This window comes from Cornus florida, unplaced genomic scaffold (genome assembly GCF_030987335.1).
Source record: "Cornus florida cultivar Cherokee Brave unplaced genomic scaffold, ASM3098733v1 CherokeeBrave_3.0.0_Hap2_Chr05, whole genome shotgun sequence".
Lineage (NCBI taxonomy): Eukaryota > Viridiplantae > Streptophyta > Magnoliopsida > Cornales > Cornaceae > Cornus > Cornus florida.
The window spans coordinates 97,907,657-97,915,054 of record NW_026775575.1 but is presented as its reverse complement, the minus strand read 5'-3'; the positions used below and the strand labels follow the sequence as shown (position 1 = coordinate 97,915,054).

General features: G+C 33.2%; 1 long non-coding RNA gene across 5 annotated transcripts; it reads left to right on the top strand.

The window, feature by feature from the left end:
- Window positions 1–386: 386 nt before the first annotated feature.
- On the top strand, window positions 387–6,070 carry LOC132307845 (uncharacterized). Of its 5 annotated transcripts, none has more exons than XR_009482329.1 (4): window positions 387–704; window positions 2,698–2,765; window positions 3,074–3,161; window positions 5,534–6,070. It is a non-coding gene; the product is annotated as an uncharacterized LOC132307845 (long non-coding RNA). The 5 variants fall into 5 exon arrangements; XR_009482330.1 differs by adding an exon at window positions 1,433–1,512 and having other exon boundaries at window positions 2,698–3,161; XR_009482331.1 differs by adding an exon at window positions 1,433–1,536 and having other exon boundaries at window positions 2,698–3,161.
- The last annotated feature ends 1,328 nt before the right edge of the window (window positions 6,071–7,398 follow it).

Sequence of the window (7,398 nt, the reverse complement as noted above, 5' to 3'; positions counted from 1 at the left end):
GCTTCTCACAATGGTAACAACTTCATCTTCTTCTTCTCTTCAGCCCTAAAGAACCGTCATGTCGCACAACGATTATATATGTGTCTTATATATATATATATATATATATATATATATATATATATATATAATATGATATAAATATAATATGAAACAATACAGGCAAGGGTATTTTCGGCATTTCATGAAAAATAGTAGATGACGTTATCAATTTCTGTCGTTGACTGGCGTTGACCGTAACGGAAGGGAAATCTGTGTAAGATATTTTTAAAAATAAGAGAGGTCCGTGTAATTTTCGAAATAAGAAAGGTGTTGCCTATAATTATGGCAAACTATAAGGAGGTATGTGTAAATTACCTATATATTTTTACCCACAAGGGACACTTGCGCAGAACCCTCTTAATTAAACTTGTTCTGCTCTCTTTCTGAAGGCTTGCCCTAGCTCTTCTCCTTCCGTCCTCTCTCTTAAACGATGATGATCCCTCTGCCTTTACATGACATCTAGTGGTGAAAAACTTGTATGGTCTTCCCAAATATGGATTTCTTTCTTTTCAATTGAAGTCATTGCCAACTGATTTTCTCTTTCTCAAAGTGGGTATTGTCTTGAAGAGCCCCCAACAACAGCAGCCGGAACGATCTTTCCTGATATCCTCTGCTCTCCTATCGACGAGTCCTCACCGTCTTCAACATCAATCCCACCGCCGGTAATTTTCACTACTCAATTCCCTTATTTCCCAATTAATGAACCCTAACTGCTTATACATTCACTATATACACGCATATACACATATAATTAACATGAATGCTTTAGACGCACAAAACTTGAGTGTTTGCTCGTACAAGCGAGGATTTGGGCTGTGGTAATATTTTTACTGTTATTTGAATCTGCATTTTTTTCCTTCTATTTTTTTTTTTTTTTTTTGGGAGTATTGTGTTAATAATTATAATTCTTGAATTTTCTGTATCCCTTTATGATTTTTAAACAGCATTTGCAACTCGAAGTCATCAAAAGTTCTACTGTTGCAACAAACTTCTCTTATATTCATATATTTGAAGTGGCTTATAGATGTACCGTAGAAATGGTATTCTGATGTGTTTTATATCATCTTTCCTCCGGATAGGGAAGATTATGAAACCAACTTACATATGAGAAGGTATGCATAATTACGCTAGTTCTATAAATAAAAACTGAAAATCTTAAATATTACTAATGATTAGTGATTACAGTGGAAAAATCATAGACATTTTTGGTCGTCGATAGTGCTAGTAGCCTAGCAAATGTGCTGTAAGTCTTGTTACAAGGCCGCATTCAGTGATCATATTGTTCACTGCTTACCTTTGTCTTTCTTGACATTCATTAATTTAATTTTCTTTCTGGAAAGTCCTTTTTTGTGGGTTTTGTTGATTGATCTTAGTAGTATATAATTTGCAGTTTATTGGCTTCTTCTTTGTCTAATTGGGTGAACATCTAATTCAATTCAATTGAGAGGCAGCAAAGTCAGTCCATCAATGGTGAGCAAAGTCAGTCCATCAATGGTGGACAAAGCTTCTTCTTCATCTTCCTTGTTTTTGTGGTCCAAATCTTCATTTTTGAATATTCTTCTGATGGGTTTTAAGGTATTTTTTTTTTGGGAAAAAAAAAAATCATAACAAACTAAATTTAGTATTATTATAAATTATTGGCCTAAGTTGTATCCATCTCCTTTTGGAATTAAGTTTTAAAAAAGTTTTATTGGGGCAAGAAAACAGAATGTCTAAACAAGACTTTATATCCCATTGATCTTCTTATCCACAAGTGGAGTGCAAGTTAGCTGTAAAGCTAATTAATTGATAACTAGAGCCAACAAAACAAAACAATTTTTTTTTTTGATAACTAGAGTGTATCATGTAGATAAGAAGAAGTGCAGAGTATGTGTCCAAGGACAAATGTTATTTTGAGACTATACAGCTTAATCCATAATTCTGACTTTTCCAGTTATGCAGACTTGGTTCCAGCTACACAAGATGTTTAAGAGAGGGTTTTGTGTTTTTTTTTTCTTCTTTCATTTTTTTAGTTATTATATAAAAAATATATGTATATATATATATATATTTATCTGACAAGGAGAAGGTGTCACGCCCCGTCTTGGTGTGCACGAATTGGTTAGAGTGGTGCTGAAAGTCACATTGACTAGGAGAGTGCCTCCCAGCTTACCCCAAATTGATCCAATATCTGGGACTTTTTCCCTAATTATGCTTGACTTACCAGCTATTTATTAAATTTTTATTAGTCACTAAATTGTTTCTTGGGGATTTTTTTTCCAATAATACTTTAAATTCAACAAGTGACTCGATGATCCCTATTATTTTGTATTGCTAATCTTACAGTTTTAAAAATACCAAATTCCAGCTTTATTTTTCAAAAGATTACTGAGCTATTTTAACAATTTTTTGGTAACCAATTGTTATAGAATGCAACACTTTTGTATTGTGTATTTAAGAAAATCTCTAATCCCCAACATTACTGATCCACTTGAGCAACCAAAAATGTTGTCAATTCAATGGATTTGTAAATTTTGTACTAGCTTAAAATGTTTAGTTGAACACGTAAAGTGCCCGTCCTTTATATTTTTGGAATATCCCATTTATCTGTCTTAGTTGATTGGATTGATAGTTTGGAATGTTTTCTATCATTTGCTTGTTTGTTTCGTGCCGCAGATCTTCTCTACAAGGACTACCAGAGCGACTAGAAGTTCAGTGTCACTACTTACTCTTCTACTGGTGTTGTAAGAGTTTTTTATTTTTTATTTTTATTTTTTTTTTCCGTTGCTTCTTAGATTTGTATATTTGCTTTTTTGCTTGGTGAGGCTAGAGTTATCTCTCTATTTATTGTTTTGTGTGTATGGTGTAATTTGTAGAGTATTTTTATATCTGACTCAATATGTTTTGTTCAAAAAGTAAAAGAAACCAGTTCAATAGATTTGATTCATATGTTTTTTATAGCCTTATATATATATGCGTGTGAGTGTTTGTATTAGTTCACATTTAGATAATGAAGTACTAGGAAATGGGGCTTTTGTTTTTGATCTCTTAGGTTTTGGCTTCGTCTAACGTTGTGATATATAGAATGCACATTTCAAGGAAGGGACTGGATGGGTTATGGTGATGCTCGCAAAGCATATGTAAGTTCTGAAATATTTTTTTTTTTTATTTTTCGTAGAACTTAAATTTGAGCTGGTTGTATAATTTCATTTTATGTTTATGTGGTGGTAGTGGAAATCTATTTTGATTCTCAGTGTTATCTTTGCCACGTAGGATGTTTAATATATTTAAGTTTCCTAGTTAAAACGCACATTGGTGTTTGTAAAGATCAAAAGGAAGGCTGAGGTTTTGACTCCTAATAGAACAAACCTAAAAGTAGACAGAAAACAAACCTAATAGAACATGTGCACTAATGTTGTTTTCATGTCTGGCATTTTGGCAGCACAAAACAGAAATAGAAACATTTGTTAATCATGCCCTTAGTATCCAGTAAACAGTTATGAGGTGTGAAGCTTCCCTACAGCACTCTATAAATATCTTATAATGAAACAAGAGGCTTCTGACAGGACAGTTGAGGTGGATGCAAAAACTAAGAGCTCTATCATTTGTTGATTCATGTTACTTCATTTTTTTTGCTTCCAATGTTCTCATTGAAGTTTTCTTTTGGAACTTGTGTGTTGCTATGAAGTTGGACTCACCTCAAGCCTCTTTTAATGCTCCGAATGTCGTCCGATTGAATCGGAGATCTGTTTGCAAATTTTTAGGGGTTCAGCGCACTTCCAGTTCAGAGCAATTTTCTCCTCCTTTCTTGTTTATTTACTTTGTGCTACAATGTGTACTTGTTTAAAGATCTGTCATGACTTCATTCACTTAGGTCTACATAGAAGTTTAAGTAGAGTATGCAAAAATTAGTGCTTTTGATCTCCAGCTTCCACTTCTCATTCTAGGGACTCTTCTCTATTTCTTCCATTTCTAATTTTGGCAGAATTAATAATAGATTAATTTCACTTTCGAGCTTTGAAGAGTTCAAGAATTTTGTTTTGCTTGTAGATTTTGAATCTATAGGATCAACTAGTTGAAGAAATTCAATCCTTAAAGCATAGCACAGCCTCAGTAGTTCAGTACTGCAATAGTAGTTCTGTATTTGAAAATTATTAATATTTTGAGCTTGATCTTTGATCAATTTTTTGGTTCAAGTTCTAGTTTTGGAGGGGCTAATTAGGCACAATTTTCCTTTTTTCTTTTACAACATTCAAGGTTAAAACTGTCAAAGTGCTGTTGAATTGGTGTTCTGCATTTGATAACAATGTGTTTGAACTTCTTAGTAGAGCATAAGCCAAATTTGTCTTGCATAATCATCTAAATCTTCTAACATGACCCCAAACAATTACAACATGACACACACACACACACATATTGTTTCTCCTGTTATCATGCCTTTATGAACTGAATGTAGTTTGTTTTCCATCTAATAATCATATTTTTTAGATGATTTGATTTACTATTTTGTTTTGATTACAATAACCAACTCTTTGATTTGGCTATACTATCAAATTGTCTGAGACTCATGAACTAACTTCAACTTCCCAGGAAAATTTAAGGAACATTTTGAAATTTCTCTGAATAATATATTGTTTATGCCAAATAACTCTGTTTTGTTGTATAGGCTTATGTTGCTCAATGGCATAGGCATGGTATAACAAATTAGCTGCTAATTAGAAAGCATGAACGAGTCTTGGAACTGTTTTCATTCTCTAGCATAACACACTCTTCTTTTGAGTTACTTCAACAAATGGTAGAGAATAAGTTGAAAAAAGGAAGATATTATAAGATTGATTTACAATCACATAATGGAGGAACACAATAGAGTTCCTCATTAGATACCCCTTCTCCTTTTCAGACTTAACATCAATATCCAAGAGAATTTCTACAAGTTTGGTACTTAATCTAACCAATGTAGAGTTGCAACCCTACCAAGTAACCCCACAAGTTGTGCATTGCCTGCCTGAAAACTATGTAATTAACTCCTGTGTGTGGCTCCTAATCAGAATTAGCATCTTCTCATGCATAGTGCACTAACCAAGTAGAAGGAATATATGATGATAGGATCTTAGAACACAAATACACACACATAATCAAATAAAAGAAAAAGGAGCACAAATGGAACAATAAGAAGTGGATAGCTAAAAAAAATGTAGAAGAAACTTGGAAATGCTGACTGTATGGATGAATACCATTTTTGGGCTTACCAATAGCAAAGCATTCCTCTTTTGGTATTATGCCACCAAGTAATTAAGTCAAATAGAATACTTGTCTTGTGAAAATGGTATATATCTTTTCATCTTTCTTTTGTTTGAGCAATTTACAGAATTCTTCTTGCTATATATTGTGTAGAGTACTTGTGATTACTATTATGCTCATTCAAGTTGTATATGCAATTATTTGAAATAATGAATACTATGCAAAAAATAAGGAAACTATTAAATTACTTCATTGACATTTCAAAATGCAGGATAATATGGTGGCCCAATCAAAGGAGCTAGCAGTCCAATTCCAGTGGATAAACAAATATTGGAGAATTGTCTTGGAAAAGGAAAGGGCACTCATTTCCGCGGGTTTGCTTGTGTTCACACAATTTGGCGCGCATCGACCTCTGTTCGGTAGCCCACAACAGTAGCAACAACCATCAACTTATGGACCATTTGGCTGTCTATTAAATAGTCCTCAGCCACCTATGTTTGGGGCATTTGGTCATCCATACCAACCATTTCAATCCGAGGCTGCAATACACGATCAATAATTACTGATTTCAGACATTGATGTTTAGAAACTAAGTTTTTGATAGCATTTCCTAATAGCTAGGCACCTAAATAGGTGGCAGCTGCTGCACCTCTGCCATGTTTGCAAATTGTCCAAAGGCAGTATAAGATAGTTAAGTGCAAGGCCAATAAAGTTTTTGATTAGAAACTAGCATGATGTCATCTTGTGTATTCTTTTTGACTAAGTTTTTGATGATTATATATGATGTTTTTTGGTACTGTTTTGAGAATTGCTGGAAGTGTGATTTGAACTACCTATATTTATTTTAATTAATGGTTATTATTAGTGTTGACATTAAATTTACTCTTCTTTTTTTTTTTTTTGAATGGGTAAGCATACATTAAATTTACTTTGTGTAGAAGTATATTATGAATGGATATATATAGCAGGTAGATTATGAATGGATGAAGTAGCAGATTATGAATGGATAGATATAGCATGATGTATGAAGCAGGCTTTATGAATAAAAAAATAAAAATAAATACATGTCCCAAATCCTCAATTGGGATAGAATAAATTCTCTATTCCAAATACTCAATTAGGACGGAATAAAACTCGAGTTTTATTTAGTCCCAAATGCTCATTTGGGAAGGAACAAAACTCCGCCCCAATTGAGTATTCGGACAGAGTTTTATTCAGTCCCAAATGCTCATTTGGGAAGGAACAAAACTCCGTCCCAATTGAGTATTCGGGACAGAGTTTTATTTCGTCCCAAATAGTCAATTGGGACGGAGTTTTATTTCGTTCCAATTAGTCCGTCCCTAAAGACCTTTTAGGACGCTATTTATGGAGACGGTTGCATCAACCGTCCCAAAAAGACTTTAGGGACGGTTTGGGCAGCTATAGGGATAGTTTTTTGTCCTTGTTGCCTTGAATTCTTGTAGAACACCTATTTCAATTCGTTCTTTATTGAGCTCTAAGTACAAAATTAACCTGAAAACATTTGCTCATTCGCTGCATATTTTGTGTGAATTTTTTCCCCACATATTTTGCATATTTTGTGTAGTTCAAAGAACTTCTCTATCTATCTATATATATATATATACACACACACACACACACACAACTAGCTAATGGTGCTAAGTGTGGTGATGTTCTAATCATGGAGAAGTGTAGTTGGACAGACAGAACTCTAGCATGTCTTTGATGAGATCCATTGAGTTGAAAGGTTTCCAATTCAAAATTTTGTACTCACTTGTTATACTAAGAAAATTAACATTTACATTGCATAACTTGGACCAACTTAATTCTCCGAACCATATAATAACTTCTCCAAACTTATTATGCAAATAATTGTCATTCAAATATGTACTTGTTGGAAAGGTTTCATATATTATTAAAAAAAGGTAATTTGGTACTATGGCACATCGAATGAGAGGAAAGAGAAATTATTACATTTTTCGACCAATAACAGCTTTCATAAACAATTAAGCTTAAAAATGTTAAAGCAAAAATCTGTGTGAATTTCAAGAGAATAAACCAAGTTTAAATATGTATATTACCTGGTTTTGAGATTTTTTAAAACTTAAATGTAATTATGGAATGATAGCATTTGTT